A 20,709-nucleotide genomic window follows, 5' to 3' on the forward strand; every position below is an offset into this window, starting at 1 on the left:
TATGATGATCTATGCAAAGCGGATCGCAGCCAATTTGCTAATATTATTCAGTTTTTAATTAATAATTGCATTACCCAGCTAAGAGTGATACGATTATTAATTAAACGCTAAATAATATTACCCAGGTCTCACCACGTGGAGGTTGCTGCGAATGGAGACCCGCCCTAACCGATTCCCGACCACCCTCCATTAATAAAGATATTCTGTGACGAGCAATAAACGAAAGTGCAACCAACGAAGGAAACAACCAACGAAAGAATTTTTTGAGAAAGAATTTGTCTCGAAATTCTCATCAACAAAACAGAGAAATGGACGACAATATTGCCTGCCTGATATAATGATTAATACAGAGAAATTCCTGCCTAACTATAAATCTAAATTCGTTTACGTCCTACCTATCTAATCATCTAACAAAATACATAGAAAATATATTCTTCCTTGTTGATCCTTCGACGAAAATTTCCTGAATCATACTGTTACATTTTACCTAACTATAAATCTAAATTATTAAAACATAAATTAAGCAATCTGAAACAAAATACTTGAAATACATTCTTCTTTCTTCTATCTTCTATTTATCCCACGATGATTTCCTGAAACACAAACAGAGCAATATCAAATAAAATTGTAACAATTCTTAATTGTTACTTCCATAAACCTAAAACTTCCATAGGAATATGTCCTGTAACAGAAACTTCTTTAATAGATTAATAAGGGAACAAACAAAACAAAACAAGTAAAACTACAAATACTACAACTACAGGCAAGTGCAGTGAGAAAGTAAAAATAGTACATACTACACGAGGTTACTTTGACTCTAAAATGTATTCGTCGCGAAATATCTTCTTGCACGTCAATCTAATGATATATTTTAATAAGTAATGAAAGACTTTGGGTATCTTCGATATCGAGGATACCCAAAGTCGTCAACTGAATTATGAAAGTGAATTTAATTATTGAAGAATGTAAAGAACAATCGGAAGCTACTAATTTGATACTCATTCTAAAATGAATATAATTATAAGTATTATAAAAGATATTAAAATCATGACTCTACTTTCGATTGATATTACGATATTTGTTATATTAAAAATTGCGGCGTGTAAAAACATCGCACGCTTAAATAAAACGCGACGCGACACGTGCTCATAGCGTGCAGTGAGTGTGGGTATCAGATTGATCCCCCCCGGCCTTGATTATCAGAAAAGCAAGTCGCGCCCCTGACCCACGTCGATCGGACCTCTCTACGTACAACCGCCGGGCCCTGGAGGACACACGGTCACAACAGGACCCGCTTAGTACTCGAGAACGGATATGGGTCAAGGACTCTCGCCGGAGGTCATTCTCTTTTCCGTATAAAGAGGAGAATATATGCGCTCGGCGAGGCCCCACTTAAGCTGAACCAAGCTGCACCAGGGTTGAAGCGGTAAGAGCTATCACACCTAATACACAGGCGTCACATGTTTCATTCTATCAAACAGAGGTGATCGAGCAAAACTCTCCGGTCCTTTCGGTCGAAACATAATCTCGGAAAGCGAGAACCAGAGAACAAGCGGACGAAAGAAAGTGAACTACTCACATATGTATATATACTCATTATATATTCATTTTAAAATTAGTGTCAAATTAAAAATGAATCTACTATGACATTTGTCATCTTAAAAATCGCGGTGTGCAAGAAGATTATAATTTTAAGCAAAAGATACTAACTACACTTGCCCAAGAAAGCACGTATACAACAATTGTTTTACCCCTTTGCCTTACGATTTAATTTCCAACTGTGCGTGCCAAAAGCGTCATCAAGGTTTGGCCCGGTAGACTTATCACTTCTCTGAGACGTCTTGTTCATGTTTGGCCCGATAGACTCATCATGTCTCTGAAACATCTTTAAGCTAAGGGGTTAAAAAGGAGGTTTTTAAACACTTAAAAATGACCTATCACCTAGCTTAATAATAAAAATTCATGATATTAATGTTACATTAATATATCCTGCAATATTATACATATCGAAGCAATCACATAAATTCGAAGAACAATGTAAAAGGTGGAAACACATAAAAGGAACATTCATAGTAACCAAATAGAATCAGATAGATAAATGAAGTTGAATTCACATCAAACAAACAAATAAAAATAATAAAATATAAATAAGTGGAGTGGACTTACTACTTGTTGTCAGTACATAGGGTAGTTACCACTGGATCAGCTGTAAAGTAAGAAAATATTCATATTATAGCAACGTCAGTTAGGCAAGCAAGGCAAAATCAGTTCATTCAAGCGAAATTGGTATCAAACGATAGAATAGAAGAGGGGAGAGAATTTTTAAACAGTTCTTACCGTTGGTCATCACCGTCCGGCACTGGTCAGTAGTGGTCAGCAGTGGTCAGTAGTGGTAGGAGCACTAGTCAGAACTGGTCAGTAGTGGTCAGTACTGGTCAGCCATGGTCAGTCGTGGTCAGCGCTGGCCAGTAGTGGTCAGCAGCGGCCAGCAGAGGTCAGCAGCGGTCCCCAGTTCTCTTCAGGCTGTTTGTACACTCCCGAATTCGCGACGCGACTGAAGAATTCTTCGCAGTGACCCTGCTTATATGTCTGATAAGGTGATGAAAGGGTGGGGAGACCAGTCAGAGCCAAAGTTGAAGTTAACAGGTAAGACTGTCTCGTCTACACAGAAACTATTTCGATTGGTCCCACCTCTTGACCATTTCTGGATCTTCACTGGACCGCTGACCTTGATGTCAACCTCACTGTTGACCACCTCTGACCATAAGCTAGTCATTGTCGATCATCGACCCATTAAAACCATTACGAAGAGTAAAGCCTTCTTATGAGGATCCCCTTACAATTTGATGCATAATCTTTTCCACTTTGGAACAAAATGGTGGTCGAACGACGTCCATCGAAGAGATACTCCCACTCGTTCACTACAATGGCTATTCATTCACTCATCAGGGCAATTTTAAAATAACAATATTCGAATAAAATTCTGTTTGAAATAGTAATATTTTTCTCAAATTGTTACTACGTAACAAAACAGAAAAAAATGTAATAAATGTATTTCACCGACATTTTCCATATCTATTTTTCATCGTACGTTTCAGTCACGAATGCACAACACGGTAATGATTTATTTAGCCTGGTATTTCAAATAAATTCACGTTTCGATTATTTCCGGAAAAAGCGTCGCGGGGAATAAACGACAGAGACGTCGTTCCGAATAAACTTCGTTTCGAACAAAAATTGCCCCGGAAGTCGGGAGTCGTAGCAATCGTTCTACGGCCGTTACAAGCAGTTACCAACGCTACAAAACCAACATCTCCCATCGTTCCGTCTTCCGCGGAGTCGCGGGGAACAGTAAAAAATTCATCGTCCCATTGAAATACGTGAAAGGCGTGAGCCGAGCCTTTTTAAAACAATTTTGAATCGTAGCTGCGCCGCGGACAAAAGAGGGCCGAAATAATGAGCAATATTTAATAAACTGTCGAAGCTATTCGCAACGATTCGCAAAGGTTCCGGTTGTCCCTTTTCAGTTCTCTCTTTTCACGAAACGTCTGCGAACGGTTCGTAACTCGGTGGTTCTCGAGCCGCCTCCTTTTCTCTGCCCCCCCCCCTGCTCGTCTTCCAACCCCCTCTTCAGCCGCCATCCTGTCTCGCTTTTTACGCCGTTCTTACCGGCGGTATTCTTATCCGGGTGGCTCTTTTATATCGTAATTACCATTTTTATCCTTCCTCTTACCCTCCCCTTTATTCCTCCCATCGGAATTCATTAAAGTCTCGGGAGTATTCTCGCGTAACTAGGGGACTTTCCTTCCTACGCGAGGACTCCGCCATCGTCGGGGAAGAAAAATTCACGAAGAAAGGGAAAGAAACGGACCGAGAGGGCGCGAGGGACGACGGGAGATCGGGAGAGGGATCGGGTCACGTACCCGACACAGCGGAAAAATCTCTGCTGTTCGGAGTAAGGGTCGACGAAGTAATCTTCCAGAAGTTAGTTCCCTACGAGACGCTCTAGCGAGATGGTTACGATTTGATCGAAATTCCGTTTAATTGCGTGAAAGGGGGCGGACCAAACCAGGACGCTTCTACCATTCTTTGGCCATCGCGAGCGGCTCGAGGACTTCCGACTCGAAACTTGGTCAAATGTTTCGTTTTAAAAAATTTATGTATCAAAGTAAAGATTCTGAAAGTCTTCGAAATCGAAAACATGCCCGTAACTCGAATAACAAAATTTATTTTTAAATCGTGTTGATACGTTCTACATCTGCAAACTAAACGCGTCAGAGTCTAAAAAAGGTACCATTAATAAAGTGACGATTTTAATCGTATAGATTGCACGATGGTGCACAGAAGAAAATAGCAAGATGGAGGAACTCGATAATGGCACGGTACATGGAAATTGACAACAAATTGTTTTATCGGATACTTCGGAAGTCGAAAACATACTCGTAACTGGAATAATAAAATTTATTTTTAAAATACCGATAATCCGGGACGAACATCGACGTACACCTGTAAGCTAGACGGGTCAAAGTCTAAAAATGGTACGATTAATTAAGAGGACGATTTTAATAGATTGCACGATGGTGCACAGAAAGAAATAGCGAGATGGACGAACGCGATAATGGCCACGATGCGCGGAAATTGACAACAATTTCGAAGCGTGCGGTGTCCGTGTTGGCCGTGTCTGGGGGAGGGGGTTAATCGAACGAGCCTACATCGAGGTAGACGTGTCCACGAAAATGTCAGTTCCGTGCATCGACTACGGGATCGTACACCGTCGAGTCGGGGCTACGTTTCCCGTTATCGCGATACGGAACGTTCGACGAGAGAGATGTTAATCCAGTCAAAGAGTCGGGAAATGGAGACGTCCCCGGCGATAAATCGTCGCCGAACGCAGATTCAATCTACCTCCCGGAGCCCGGCTGTTCTTTCGCTCGCCGTTGTAACGGAGCTTTCCGACGCGGATTAGGGAAAGAGGAGCGAAGAGGGGGAGACGTACGGGGACGAAAAAAAGGTGTTTTTAATGGCCAACGCCACGGAGAAGATAAACGCTGACAGGCACAGAATCCAGCGGTTCTCTGGCCTCGCTAATCGCCGGGCGATTGCTTCTGTTCGTATCGAAGCCACTCGATACTCGCCGGGTATCGATCCTCGTCACTCGCGCAGTTAAGGGTGCTTTCACCTTCGAAAATGTCGATAAACTCCTCTTTTGGTCCTTTTCTTCTTTGACTCCCTCACACGCGCCGGGCCACACCCAAATCTTCCTTGTTTCTTCAATCTCCGACAGATTTATTTCTCTCAACGCCTCCACCGGAAAATTAATTCTTTTAATTTCACGGTGAATATTCCTTATATCCATACATGGGCGAAGTTTAAAAAAAATAATTGTGGGGGTTCCCAATGCTAATAGATTGCAGCTTGCTAACTCCTGTACTCTGTTTCTATACAGAGAGAGAAAAGAGCCAAGTAAAAACGCAAGAGTCTCGCAAGAGTACACGAAGTCGAAGAGATTGTTATTCGAGTACCATTTCTCTACGAAGCGTCGAAACGGCTAGTAACTATTGATCTAAGCTGGCGGAGATCCCAGGGGGTAGATGACATGCTTGTAATCTCCGGATCAGGTGGTTATAGGCTTACATAGCCCACATTGCCGGGCGTCGATATTCAAAGCAACGCTAATTACCAACGCATCGTCGTTGCAACGAAGATCCGACGGATCCTTTTATTTTCGAATTAAACGGTACTATCGAGGTCGTCATCGAAAGCTTTTATCGGATACGTGAATATTGAAAACACACCCGTGACTCGAGTAATAATTTTTAAAATACCGACGATCGTGTTGCAAGCGAGAGATAAAAAAAACTGACGAACGCGTATATACGTTCGCAGCACTGAAAGGGTTAACTATCCGGGACGAACATCGACGCTGGCAAGACGGAAAAGGAACGAGCGCGACCGAAAAGGAGAAACGGGATGGTAATTCCTGCCGGCGGAAGATTCATTGTCGAGAAGTGGCCGATCGATCTCGAACGATGCGTTGGCACGGTATCCCCCGCGGGGAAGAGACAAGAATGCGGTACAATACGCGAGGACCGGTTTTCCACGACCGTAATGGAATCAAAGGATAACGAGGCCCGGTCAGACGACCGGGCCGATAAGGCCAACGACGTAGACCGCGTCAATGAATTTTATAACGAGACGACCAGCGCCGCGGGGATGAAACGCCCCTCGAGTTCCGAAAGACGTATCAATACGTCGCCCCCACGGCACCGTTAAACGGACCCTTTGTCGCCCCGTGGCTGCGTAACGACGAAATTATGCGCCCCCGATGTTCGAGGACCGCGCGATAACGCGCGTCGAACCGGCCACCGCCTGCAACTTTATAGTTCACCCGTTATTAATCGGCCGAGGGATGATTCGATCGGCTCAAAATGGCCGTGATCGACGATTAACACGATAGATCCCCCCACACTGTGCTCCAGAATTGAATTTTAGATGTGTTAGTAATTTGTGGCGCTGTTTCGCTGCGGGTTGGACCTCGTGAGAATTATAGGAGGACAGAAAAGGAAAGAAGTAGGAGGACTCATGAGTAAGGATTTCTAGCAGACCCTGCCTTAGACGACTGGGATATTGGGAAGTCGTAACCCAGGGGTCGGTCGAGCGCTTGTGAGAGCGCGATCCCTCTAGTGGCGAGCATGGGAGGTGACGCCACAAATTCTTAAATCGTTCGGTTTTATTAAGAACGAAAATACGTATGTAATTGTTTTTGCAAATTCAAGTTGGTAGATTTTAATAGGTACGGAAATTATCGATTTTCTTTGTTTAAAATGTCGTTTAAATAGTCTCTCGGTTGGACGAACAAACCTTGATGAATAGGAAATAATAACAGTATGAATTTTTAGAAAATCTTCGTTTGAATATTTGATGGGTTGGATGGTAGGTTTTTGGAAGCCACGAATTCACATTGTGCATTTTTTTTTATTTTACTTGTAATCGTTAAGAGTCCCTGATGTCAAAACACGATGCACTAACAAGATAACGATTAGATTCGTGTTGCAACTGCAACTAAAAGCTTCTCGGTGACCGTCGAATAATACTTTTAGAGTGACTATCGCGAAATCCGGATCCTAATCCAATAGAGAACCTTTTGACAATGCTATCGCGACGAGTTCGTGGTAAACAAAAGTCGAAAATTCCTGCGGGAAGAATTGAAACAAAGAATCTATGGGAGAGTATTATTCTGGACGTTATAAACCATTTAACTTGACATTGCACCGAGGAGATTCATCGGTGTAATAAAATATAAGGGTTGCTCGACAGAATATATTTTGAAAATAGAATAAAAAGGTTAGCTGTAAAATTCCATGGAATACCACTGGATTTTTCGCAAAAAGTTTTGTAAAATTGTTTAACAATTTGTATTTATTAAAACACCATCTCTATAGGTTGGTAGCTGGTTCAAACGCAGTTTAGTTGTTCGTGATTTTCATCTTATTTCAGCATGCAGAATCGCGCCTTAAAGTGTCTGACACCTGTAGCTGAACACCCTATATATTAGGGGTGGTCCAGGTGACAAGCTTCTGGAGCTGCATTCCCGAACTGCAATTCGCAAACAGCCGCGTTGAATATTCAAGCAGATAAGACTCGATATTTTATTCGCCTTTAAGAATTAATTTCGTTCGATTCTCTAGCGGGGCAATAAATTTTAACGTACACGAAAAAATTCTATTTTATATTTTCGACCGATTCTTTCGCGCGGAATCATGGCATATTTTGTACAGCGTCCACGGTTCAGCGATAACATTTAACGAGCATCGACAAGTTTACGATAATTGAAATTATATATTTTACACCCGAGTCCTTCGATCCTAGAAAATACGTTTTCGTACGGCGAGATCTATGATTAAATCGTGCGGCAAACGAGGATCCCGCGGCGATAATGAGAACTTTCTATCGATTACCGCGTCGCACGCCACAGAACTCTATAATTTCTTTTCTTTCCCTTTTGTCTCTGTTAAATGAGCGAAAGTAACGGTACACCGTAAACGAAGGTGTCCGTTTCGCGACGACACCGCAACGGGGCATTCCGCGACGAATTGCATCCCATTTTCAATTCTAATTATTCAAATTACAGCACGGCAAAGACGGAAACGCAATTTAAAGCTGGAGTATTTCAAGCACCATCGAACTGATCAAATTCCACGCGACCTATCGATTAGTTCCTGCAATCAACGGGCGAAGGGTCGACAACGATCGCTCCGATTCGACTGGTCTTCATTAACTATTTCCCGGGAAAAATCGAAACGCGAGCTCCCATCGATCCGTGTCGCAAACAAACCGATAATTCGATTCTCGAATAATTCGCAAATCAAGGACCGCCGATCGAATTGGCTGTTTGAAACGAAAATTAATCGCCGTGCCTTCTGCCTTTTAGAATTCTAGAAAAGTTTTATTCGTATCTCTTACCCCTTGCAGTACAATGACGAGTCTGGCTCGTTACAAGATGTTAAGTTTCACAATCATAAGCTTCAAAATCAAGAATATCAATTTCTTGACTGAGGCTTCGTTAAAAAGTTATTAAAAAATTTCAAATCATTCTGAAAAAATTATTTTTGGTTGTGGGGGTCAATTATAAGCATTTTTGGTGAATAGATATAACCTCTAAATCCTGCGTATTTTCGAGAAAAAAATTCGAGTAGTTAATGAAATTTTTAGACGAAATTAAGAAATTTCAAATCATACTAAAAAAATTATATTTAGTTACAGGGGTCAATTACAAACATTTTTGGTGAATAGACATACCCTCGAAATCCTACGTACTTTCCAGAAAAAAATTCGAGAAGGTGTGAAATTTTTCGACAAAATCAAAAAATTTCAAATCGTTCTGGAAAAATTATTTTCGGTTGCGGGGGTCAATTACAATCATTATTGGTCATTAGTCATACCCTCGATATCCTACCCACTTATTAGAAAAAAATTCGAGAAGGTGTGAAATTTTTCGACAAAATTAAAAAAATTTGTATATTAAAATTAACACATTTTTACGTTTACAAGGTATTCATAAAGCAAATCTATTCTTTTTCGTGACCAAAATTAAATAGTAGAGTTTACAAAATTATTTGGTCAAGGGGTTAACTCATTCGCCAACGATCAACAGTTTTCTATCAAATTTTTAATCTTTGCATCTTTTTAAAGAAAGATTGTCCCACAGATAAATATCTGATAACCAAGTTTACACCATTCACATCGTCGATGCAGTTGCATGAATTGGTGGGGATGTCTTCGCGAGCAATATGGAGGGGAAAAGTAGCGAGCATTAACGGGGGACCAGTGTATTCAGCGTCGTTCTGTGGAAAAGACGTTCGTCCGTCTCTTCTTAGTCCCCGGTTGGAATCGATTCGCGGGAAGAATAGCCCTCGTTCGCGACGTAGAACGAATCCGGGACGAGTCCTCGCAATCAGCCGGCCATTTCGCGCGGGAAAGCCTCTGTTTTTTAATGGCGAGTTGTTCGCCGCCGCTTTGAAGCGTACGCGCTGCACACGATGCACTTTTTCCCGACGCGGCCGAATGAAAAATTTGCCCGACGTTTCCACGATTTACCGTCGCGCGTAAAAACGGACAACGTTCCCGCGACGGCAGCAGATTTTTATGAAGTCGTGCGCCCGTTTTCCAACGGTACAAATTTTTTTTTTCCCTCCCCCCAACCGTGCTCCCCTCCCCCCTCGACGACAGTCTTCGAATTTATGCCGCGCGCCGTGACTTTTGAAAAACGTTTTGTGAAACGTGTGTAATTTGTCAAATTGCAATCTACTTCTATTATACCGTGAGCAAAGACGAGCGAAATTATATTAAAAAATATATAATTTCTATATGTACCATTTGCAAATAAATAAATGTTCGATTCACCAGGTTCTCGCGAAGGCTTTTCCGATGAAATTGAATCCCCGCGATTGTTTCGTCGAATACGATACGCGATTATCGCTCGCTTTAGAGCGTAGCAATTAGCTGTACGTTCGACGATCATTCTTATATCGCGACGGTCACAGTCACAAAAGCGATTAAACCGTTGCGCGTTAAATTGGATAGAAATCGTCGGTAAAGTGACTTTTAATAAAATTAATTGCTCCCGTTGATTTTTATCGAATCGAAAGAATAATGGGAAACGCGCGTAGAACGTGTCGCGCATATCGAGCCTCCGAATTTGTTTCAAACGATAATCGGATTTTTTCGAAAGCTTCGCTAGATGTCGCATTAGCGCGTTGGAAAGCTTCGTTCGCCTTTAATTTATCGCCTGCACGGATCATTAATCCTGGCGTTAAGCTATTTTTCGATAATGTTAAAAACTCAGCCTGATAATTCAACGATAAAAGATTCGAATATGCGAACCAAAGTTTAATTCCGAGCAACGTAATTGGGAAACAACTGCCTCGAGTTTGGTGCTTCCCCGTCGTGATTTCGTAGCAAACGCTCGGGTTCTGTTCCCCGTAAAAAGCAGCCAGAATTCCGCAGCCGTCGTAAACGCCGCGCCGGTAGCTCGGAATTCCAGGTGGCTCCTCTGATTTCGGCCAGAATTCTAGCGTAAACGCGACAGCGGCGAGGCCAGAATGCAGAAGATCTGTTTACACGTCCCAGCCCTCTCGTTCGATCGTTCTTTTGCTTCCCGCGATGTCCTAGCGACTCCGAGGCAACGAGTTCGGTAAATCACTATGGGGGTGGTGGGGGGTTCGATGTTTTGGCTCGAATTCACCCTGAATATTCGGATCCTCCGATCGAAGACACGCTCGAGGGGGCTCGAAGGAAACGGGGGAGAAAAAGGAGAGGCTAGCTAGTCCTGGAAACTGGGTCTTTGGAAACGAGGAAAGTCATGCGTCGACTGTCCCGCTGCACGCCGAGAGAATTATTTCTTCCTTCGGTTTCCCCGTATTCGACCCACATTACAATCGCGGTTAACGTCACGATGAAATAGTCGAGATACCATTATTCCTACTTTCGCGTCTCGTTTCTGTCGCGCTCGCGATTCCGTCGGTATATCATTCTATAATACCTGTTCGAGCGTTCAGGATTGATTTCGGGAATATCTGTTCTGTTCCACGATGGCAAACACGAAACATGAAATTGTACAAACGGTACAAGAAACTTCAACGGAACTCATTAAATAAAACATGTAATTTTGATTTGGGTCCCCTTCCATGGAGGCATAGTTGAGGCAAAGACACAACAATCGTCTTTTGCATCGAACCAAACCACCCAAATCGATCCATAAAATAGAGACAAATGGAATGAAACGTGGAACTCGACAAACCAAGATACATTATGTAATACAGGACTTCTCCCAACAAATACCAATCCGAAACCTTGTCAGGAAAGGTAGAATAATTGTATTATGACTCAGAAATGGATACTGATTGCTCATGAATACTTGCTACAAAAATCAGACACATCAGCATAATATACAGTTACCCATAAAATATCCTTTTAGCAAGAATAAATCTCCAAAAAATTTAATTTTATCGTCACTTTAAATGGCATATTGAAAAGCCTGCTGATTTACTTCTTTCTTTTTTCGTTTTCCATACTTCGTTTAAATAGACCAAGGTAATATGGCACACAGCCAAAAGTAAAACTTTCAGTTAATACTTTAATTAGGAGTCAAAGACCCTGTTTCACTTTTGAGATACCATGCATTCCAAGCTTAAATTAAAACGAACGAGTAAAGTAATTTTTAAATAGACGTTAATGTTCTGCGTGACGCAGAAGTAGATTCAAACGGATATTCGAATCGACGCGCCGCAAACAATTTCCGAGCTTTTATAACGAAACCTCCTCGCAGTTACAGGACACCAGAGGCGGCTTTGGTCCGCGCGCGAAGATTTAAAGCGATAGTTGTCAAGGGTTGGATCCCTCCCCCCGGCCCAGGCGTAGCTCTTTGTTCCTGACTCACGGTCGCTTACGACCTTCGTAATCGAACCCGACGCAACGGAGAACCGCTATCCGGGAAACGCCGCCGCGTCGACCGGCTTCCTCGACGAGGGGCGGGGACCCACAGGGGGGGATTGTTGGGATTCCCGAGGGATCCGGTACGATCTTTTGAAACGGCTTAAAATTGAAAAGGAAGTTCCTCGTAGTCGGCGAATCTCGGTTACCATCCGGAGTGCTTGCGAAAGCCCGATAAAGATGGTAGTTAGACAAGCGACATCGAAATCCACTAACTCCGCGATCTCGGAATGGATTTAGGAAAGAAGTAATCGTAACTGGAAATGATTACTCGGCGGGTCACGGACCGTGTGATTAGGGGCGTGATTAGGGATTCCTGTTTGGTCCGCGTCGAAAGTTCGAATTCGACGTTTGCTCGTTGTTTCCCTGGAATTATAGACACGAGCGTTAATATTGCGTTTGATGGACTTGGGAAGCAGTTAATAACAGGTGCTATCGAGACCCAGAATTTTGGACCGCGGACAAAGTTCGTACGTGCATTTTGGATATTGAAATTTACACAGCGTGGAAACTCGAACTTCCTGTCCTACTTAAGAATGTTTACGTTTTCGAAACGGCCAACGGTTCTAATTGCATTAATTTGTAATTTAATCACGGGTAGAATTTCCGTTCGAAATTCGGAGCTCGTATTAGACGTAGTATTTTTTTAAGCAGGTGCTCGTCTGCGTCGAGCAATGCAAATCGTAATTTCCAATTTGGAACAGAGATGTTTCGATTCTAGCGAAGAGAAGATTTCTAGCAGTGGAATAACATTTCTAAAAAAACTAACCTGACGTGCCAGCCAACGTTGTACGACGGGAACAATCTTTTCACGGACGGGGGCGCAAAAAGAATTTTCAGGGCATTTTCACAGCGGTTTCCTGCAACCGCAGCGCCCGGGAAAGTAATATGCTTGAAAATGATAGGACAAAAAATGCCAGCGTCCCCGGTTTCAAACCAACCAAAATATTACATCGCCGTCGAAACGTGGCCAAAAGAGGTCCGTCCAATAAAAGTATCTTTCGCGGAGATTTTCATTCGCAGCCGACATCATAAGCGCAACGGTGCTTCCTTTTCTCTGGCGCGCGAGATAACTGATACAGAGGCACACAGGATCCGGTTGAAAAGCACGAAAAGCTTTCATTTACGAGCCAACGGGACTACCGTGATCGCATTGCGTTGGTCGTTAAATCTTTGCGAACCTATTACTGGATTCATCCTTTTTTTTTCAACGACTTTATTCACCGAACAAAAATAAACCAGCAGAACGAAGGAACCAAGCGAAAGGGTGAAATTCCAAGTGTATTTATTTTTCGCGTTTATTGGGACTTTATTCCTCCATTTGTCGAGCCCTTTACTTTCGACGACCCTGTGTATCCATAACAGAGTACGATTTCTTTATATTTTTTGATCCTGAAATATTCGAAATAATTCTTCGTGTCGCTTGAAAGTTTGTATTTTTAATGGGTATTCATTGGTACAGCCTCTTCTCTTGCGAAGGTCTACCTGAGGAGGACACTCTATTGTACCCCCTGAGTCAAGCTAAGAACAGCATTTATTTAGCAATTAAATATTCAACAGATTGAATTTTAAAGAATTTCAACGTTTTTATTTCCCGATGTCAAAACTGTTTCAACTTTAAAGTCCCGTTGGCGAACGATCGAATTCCGTGAAAATCGGTGTGTAACCAAAGCCTGTGCGTTGAAACCTATTGTTGGCCAACCGAAACTCGGGTTTCCACGCGTGTCCACAACTTCATCGTAACTTTTGGCTTTTGCGGGCAGCGTAACGCGCCGGGATCCGCGAAATCGTCTACGTAGCCGCCCCGGCGCCCGTTTGCACAAACTCCCTCGAGCGGTCCGCGTCGCGGTGTATCCTGCAATCTGATTTGCGGTCCGTCGAGTCAGTTCGCGAGTCGTCGGCTCGTGAAATCGTCGGATCCCGGCGTCAAACGGAGCCGATTTAACGTCGCCGATACACAACGTGCGTCGAATCATCGGCCCATTACGTCGGAATTGATTCCGGTCGTTTCTGTCCGCTCCAGTTTTCACGGCTCGACGCGCGTACTCCGTCGAACGCGAATCCCTTGCAATAACACGCACGCGTTACACGCTGGAAAGTCCCTCCATCGATCCTTTTCTGCGACCTTTTTATCGCTGGAAATCGCGAATACACGAAATAAGCGTTTCCACGGATAGCCTTGGAAACGGTCAAACGGGAGGATATTGGCTGTTTCGAATCGTTCCGTCGACAGCGAATTACACTAAACGCGACATTCGTACCGGGAAAGATAAAAGACGAAGGATAATGGCGTAGGACGTCGTGGGCGTTAGCAGTAGACGCGAACTGCGAAATTGCCACCGAATATCCGAACTCGTATAACCCGAGTAATGGAAACGCGTTCGCGGTTATAGCAACGCCTTTAATGATCGAATATAAGAAACTGCGCAATTACAAACCGGGTGTAACCGATGTGTTTAATTTCTCTTGCAGTCGATGAAGTTTAATTACTTCTTGGGCCGCGTATTACTATTGAAACTGCGAAGCCTGATTGCTTCGGGTACTATAATAATATGAAGCCTGATTGCTTCTAGACTAATATGAAGTCTGATTGCTTCTACCGAACAGTTCCCCTAACATGTAGCGAAGATTTTGCTTCTCCATGGATCGGTAGCTCGCGTTCTACCGTTCCTAGCGCCCTTAGAGCGATCTTCTCGCGGAAGAGAGCAATAGACACCTGGAACAGTCGTCGCGGTAACATGATTTAACCTAACTTTCGTGGTGTTCGCATCACATCCGGTCGTGACGCGGCATCGGTCATCGTGGAATCTTAATTCGTCCAGTTCCAAGTATTTTGGCATTTGTTACCAATTATATATAGATGCTTATATAGAACGACGCAAAGTTCAATTAATGGACTCTGAATCCGTCGTTCTATTTCCCGTTCGGTCAGTGCACAAATGGTGGAGAACGTGCAGGCGTTTGTTTATAAATTTCTAAGATGACGTTAGTTTCTATTCGTGTAAATATCACCTGCATTATTTTGGCGGAATTGTCTCCTTGGCTGAAGTTTATTTGCAAAACGTCAGCCTTCCACTGTCGGAATGTTCTCCGCCCGTAGCCTAAGCGATACACTCTCCTGTCCTGATCTCATCGTTGCCACTCCTCCATTGCCTCTAGACACTCCCTCGGGGATCTTATTAAACTTGTCAAACTATACATGTTAGCACTGTCCATTCTTTCAACGTTACCCTGCACACGAAACTATACACTCTGCAATTTGTATTAAATATATTCGTTCCACTGAAGCCAATTTCCTGTTCTAAATATTTAGAAAATCGAGTGTAACATCATTCCCAAAATTTCAATACAATTGAATTTTAATTTGTATACTAAGGGGTGTTTCCTGTATATAAATAACATCTATATACAGGGTGTTCGGCCACCCCTGGGAAAAATTTTAATTGGGGATTCTAGACGCCAAAATAAGACGAAAATCAAGAATACTAATTTATTGATTGAGGCTTCATTAAAAAGATATTAACGTTTATAGTTGCGCCTGTAGATAGGCAACTTGCGTACAGCTGCGTGCGCACGATAGTGGTTCTCACTCAGCATGAGAAACTCTACTTAGTGACGTATCGACAGACTCACAGTTTTTTGAGTGAGAATCTCTTTTTCCCCCAAAAATGTGTCACGATCTTCCCACTAGAATCTTGACATTTAACACATTGAAACTCGCGTCTCGTCTACTAATAACTGACAATGAATCGAATTATTCTCGAAACCCCCGTGGTCGCAGCTCGTGCATCTAAACGCTTTATTTTCCTTTCGACCTACGAATGATATTTGACATATATTTTCGTACCAGCCAAGCCATTCGTTCGTGGCAGACCGGAGGCACAGTCCCGCAGGGACCGGTTAGGAGGAAGTTTACTGTAATCGTGTCTTCCCACACGATTGTCTCGCGAGAGCAAACAACGAGTTTTTGTCGTTACGTCTATTCCCCGTTTGTCTTGGTAGCCGCGTTTCAACTTTCAGTCCGCGGGAATGCCTAACGACGCGCCGAGATTGATTATTCGCGGGGAAATTAACCGCGCGCAAAACTTCGTCACGGAATTATGCAACGTAGTTAAGAAGCGACCGACGGAATACCGCGCGCCTCTCGCTAATCCTGATTGGCAGTTAACTACGTACGGGTACCGCCGTCTTACCGTCAATTTCTCCATGGTTTTTGCAGCCGCCTATACGGCGACAAGTTCGACGCTTCGGCACGATATGGAAGTTCCATCGAAACTTGCGAGACACCGAAGAACGGGAGCCCCGGAGAGAAACTGCGCGACGCGAGTTTTGCCCGCATTGACTCGCTCGACGATAACGATTAAAGCTTTGCGAAGGGCCGACGATCGATTTCCGATAAAAATCCCCGGACATCGACAACGATACGTTCCGTACGCGATTACGAGAAACCCAGGAAATTGTTTGTCCGCGCTCGATTTTGCAATTGAGTTTCGTTACGTCGACGATACCCAACTTTCTTTGCCTCGTCGAGTGTTATTTATTTTTCTATACTCTCCTAAGGAGTACTGTCAGTCGTTAAAAATAACAAAAATTCCAAAAGTGTTCTTTACTCCTTATTTCTTCAAATGGGCGTGTCAAGTACTATTTGACTCTGATTCCTTACGATTAAATCTTTTAAATCAAAATCGCAATTTCAGTTCGCAAAGCGTAGTTTCCGTTGACGATGGGAACCCGTAAATATTTCTTCGTCTCGTTCAATGGACGAACAGGTCTTCTTTAAAGGGTCTCCCTTGAATTCCGAACACCGAGGAACGTATTAATGGAATTTGCAAGGCCTTTAAAGACGTCTGTAAATTAATTCGAGCTACTTCGCTTATAATTGAGACGATTTTTTCCCTCTTAATTTTCTCCTAGTTTTCATTTTCGTCGTCGGATCATCGACTGCCCGTTTGTCCGGTGAAATTGAATTTTTATTTCGCCAATCGCTCGTGCCCCTTGGAAACGCATTTTATCACGTCTCTGAGACGTCATTGTGAGCTAAGGGCTTAAAAGAAACTTTCCAATAGATTTTTTCCCGCTAATTAGAATGTACTGATAGTCGACGAGTTATCTTTTATACTAGACACTGCTCTTCCTTAATGAAAAATTGCTCCAAAGTTTTGGTGCTTCGATTTTACGATCGAGTATCACGGAGGCGCCGTTTTATTTCCTAATAACAGTTCGACGCCGCGTTAAAAGGGATCTCAGCGATAAAAGGAAGCAGTATACACCACCGTTTGAATTTGATTTTATTTAGGGCCCGTCGAGTCGTGTGATTGAATTCCACGCGAGTAGCAGACATTTCGTGGAACGACGTTCCACCATGCACTTCGTTCACCGCGCGTCGTCATTATCGTTCTTAGCGGTTAGGCTATTCAGGATGCGGAGCAGCATTTGTACGTATCCTGCGGTGGGACATCGTCAGCTGTTAACTTTCCGAGTTAGCGAGGCAGATAAGGCCCCCACGAGCACGGACGAACAGCACTTGGGGCTCGAAGTTACACCGCGATAGGCGTATCAAACTTTCACGGACGGGTCTACTTAGGATTGTTCGTAAACGGAATTAGAATTGAATGGGCTCGGTGAATGGCGTTCGGTGGAGATCGATCGAAGACCCGAGCCAAGGGATTTAAACCGCCTTTCTATTGTATTTGCTCGTCGAATGAAGTAAGAAAAGATTCGACTGATCGTGTTATTTAGGCCACCTGGAAATTCTTTCGACCAAATTATGCATGTTACGAATATTTTAGTTTCATACATGGACGATTTCAGTTCAGAGTGTTAACCTTTTTCAGTCTTGAATCATCTCTGATGGTAGAATGAAACCAGAAAGAAATAAAATTAGGACATTCTGGCCTTTCACGACTCGTCAGAATTTCTACGATCATCGTAACGATTTTCAAACCAGTTTTAGATCGAAAAATTACCGTTGTCAGCGATCGTATACTGATTTCGGAGTACATGACAACGTAAAAGCGAAATGCAATGATACGTTGGGCGACCTCTATCTAAAAATTGTAGGGAGCTTGAAAGATGCTGGCCAGGAATGAAATCAGCGTAAATCTTACTGGATATGTCCCTGAACTCGTCGATAAGGTATCATGCTTTAAACATGGCGATATTCGACGCAGAGATGGGCCAGAATTTATTCACGACGTTTATTCGAATTGTTCAATTTTTATTTTTTTCTCTTTAAATATCTCAATAGAATAATAAGTTGTAAAAATAAATTAAAAAGAGGAAAATTGGACGAAAGTAATAACTTTGGTCTTTCATTTGCAAGTCCATCGATCATCGAATTTTTTCTTCGGAATTCGAATATTTCAACCAGCATGGTTACAGGCATAATTTTCGTTGGCGATTCTGTTATATTGGTGTGAATTTTCAAATGGCACAGAGCGTATATAATTGCGAGAACGCGTCGAACGCGATCCGCAGGCTGTTCGTTGAATAATTGTTCGCTAACAGTTGTTAATTTCCCGGACGAACGGCGGTCTCGAGCGACGGAAACGATTGTTAGCGGCGTAACGATCAGAAAATGTTAATTGTAATCGTGAATAGTCGCGGTTCCTATTTGCAGAAAGAATCGGAACGGCGCCGCTATTAATATAAACGCGTGATTAGTTTTCGATATTGTATTGGTACAATAATTAATACGTTGTCCGGGTAACTGTTTGCCGCGGTCGTGTTTTCATTAATAATTCGTTGTCGTTCGATAGCATTGGTTGATCCTATAATTATTCTCTAAATAGTGAAATATAAACAGAACGATTACCTGGCTCATTGAGAGTTTCGGGCCATTCGAATAACGTGCAATTATTCAGTTAACTGGCCGGATAAATTATTCAGTCCTCGCGTGCAAATCAATGCTCGCGAATGGGCTGGATTAATGTGGACATGCGACGCCACGGTTTTCCTACATTCCGAACGACAGAATCTGTTTGGTCCCCCTGCTAATAACTCCGAAACCGATAATTCGCTCCGAAGTAAGTTTAACGGTAAATAATTTTAACGTTCGTGAAAATATTGGGGAAACTTATTAAACGGACGAAAGAATGCAGATATTTCAAATTGGGAACAACGTGTATTTTATTGAAGAATATTCAGGAATTTCAAAAACACGAAGAAAATTATTCCTTGGCCTCGCAAACTGAAAAAACTGTATATAAAATGTGCAATTTTCAAACGATCATTACTCCTACAATAGTGAATATATTGCAATGAAATTTATTTCTGAAGTAGGGCTTATGGATATCTACAAAAGAGTACTAGACAATATTTCTGTACACCGTCAAACAAATTTATTAAAAATAAAAAACGAATTTTTAAGAAAAATCGACAGGGAGTAGGTGCTTAAATTTTTCAGCGAAATTGAAAAGTTTCAAATCGTTATGGAAAAATTATTTTCGATTGTAGGGGCCAATTATAATCATTTTTGGTGAATATGCATACCCTCGAAATCCTACCCACTTCCGAGAAAAAAATTCGAGTAGGTGGACAAATTTTTCGACGAAAAACAAATTTCAAATCGTTCTGAAAAAATTATTTTCGGTTACGGGAGAAAATTACAATCATTTGTGGTGAATACACATATCCCCGAAATCTTGCCCATTTTCGAGAAAAAAATTCGAGAAGGTGGACAAATTTTTCGGCGAAAAAAAAATTTCAAATCGTTCTGAAAAAATTATTTTTAGTCGTGGGGATCAATTATAATAATTTTTGGTCAATAGACATATCCCCGAAATCCTACGTACTTTCGAGAAAAAAATTCTTAAACAGACTAAACAGTAAAATGTGCAGCTGAAGAGGTCCACATCGAAACAGAAATAAGTTAATTCTACTGAAAACGCAAATCCGTTGGTCCGATAATTAAATAAAAAAATGTGACGGGAAGAATTGGACCAATATTTTCCAAATGATTTAATAATAAATTAAATTGTCTTCACAGTGGGATGGGGATCGATTCCAACGTTTTAATTCTCAGGATTTATTATATAAATATTGCAGTCATTGAATAAAATTTCGCGCAAATTTCTCTACGGCAAATTTGTTTCGTTTTAACGAATTATTAACACGTGACTGGGTCAATTAATCTGACAATATCATCGAAATAAAAGTTTTCTACGACAACTGTCGGCTGGAATATAGCATTTTATTCGGTAAATTGGAATCCAACAATAAAAACGATGTTGCACGACAATGGAATTGTGGAACGTAGACGAAAACATAAAACGAGAATAGAAACGAACGAATTTCAAGTGTATTTACTCGTGCGAGGCAATTATAGGTATCTGCATCAAATTGTAGTTTCCCCTGAATTTCTTGGACATCGGCAATTTCCATTTGTCCAACCGTAGATAGATGTTGCTGTCTGTTGAAAATAGTCGACAGTCATATTTACGTAGTGGTAACAAGAAATTTCACGAACTTTCCGTATTATTCATAAATATAAATTTATAACTTCGTATCGTTGATAATATAGAACCAGGTTTCACATTACCCTCATTAATTCTGTACGAGATTTAAAACAGTTGCTTCACCTGCTTCATACATGCTGGTAGTACAAAAATATTGTGGAAAGCTGGTTGTACAACCGAAACTCTTGAATAAAATAGTCGATTCTAAAAAGTAAAGATAAAATTTGCTAATGGAAAACTTTTTCGAGAACGAGAATAGTGC

The 20,709-nt window shown here is 42.0% G+C and overlaps 1 protein-coding gene across 1 annotated transcript in view; it reads left to right on the forward strand.

Annotated features, from left to right (window-relative positions):
- Positions 1 to 20,709, forward strand: part of LOC122395262 (E3 ubiquitin-protein ligase MYCBP2) — a 316,312-nt gene that overhangs the window by 218,274 nt on the left and 77,329 nt on the right. The window lies entirely within an intron of this gene.

Source organism: Colletes gigas, unplaced genomic scaffold (genome assembly GCF_013123115.1).
Source record: "Colletes gigas isolate AHSC1104 unplaced genomic scaffold, ASM1312311v1 Colletes_gigas_Sc00005, whole genome shotgun sequence".
In the NCBI taxonomy this organism is placed as follows: domain Eukaryota; kingdom Metazoa; phylum Arthropoda; class Insecta; order Hymenoptera; family Colletidae; genus Colletes; species Colletes gigas.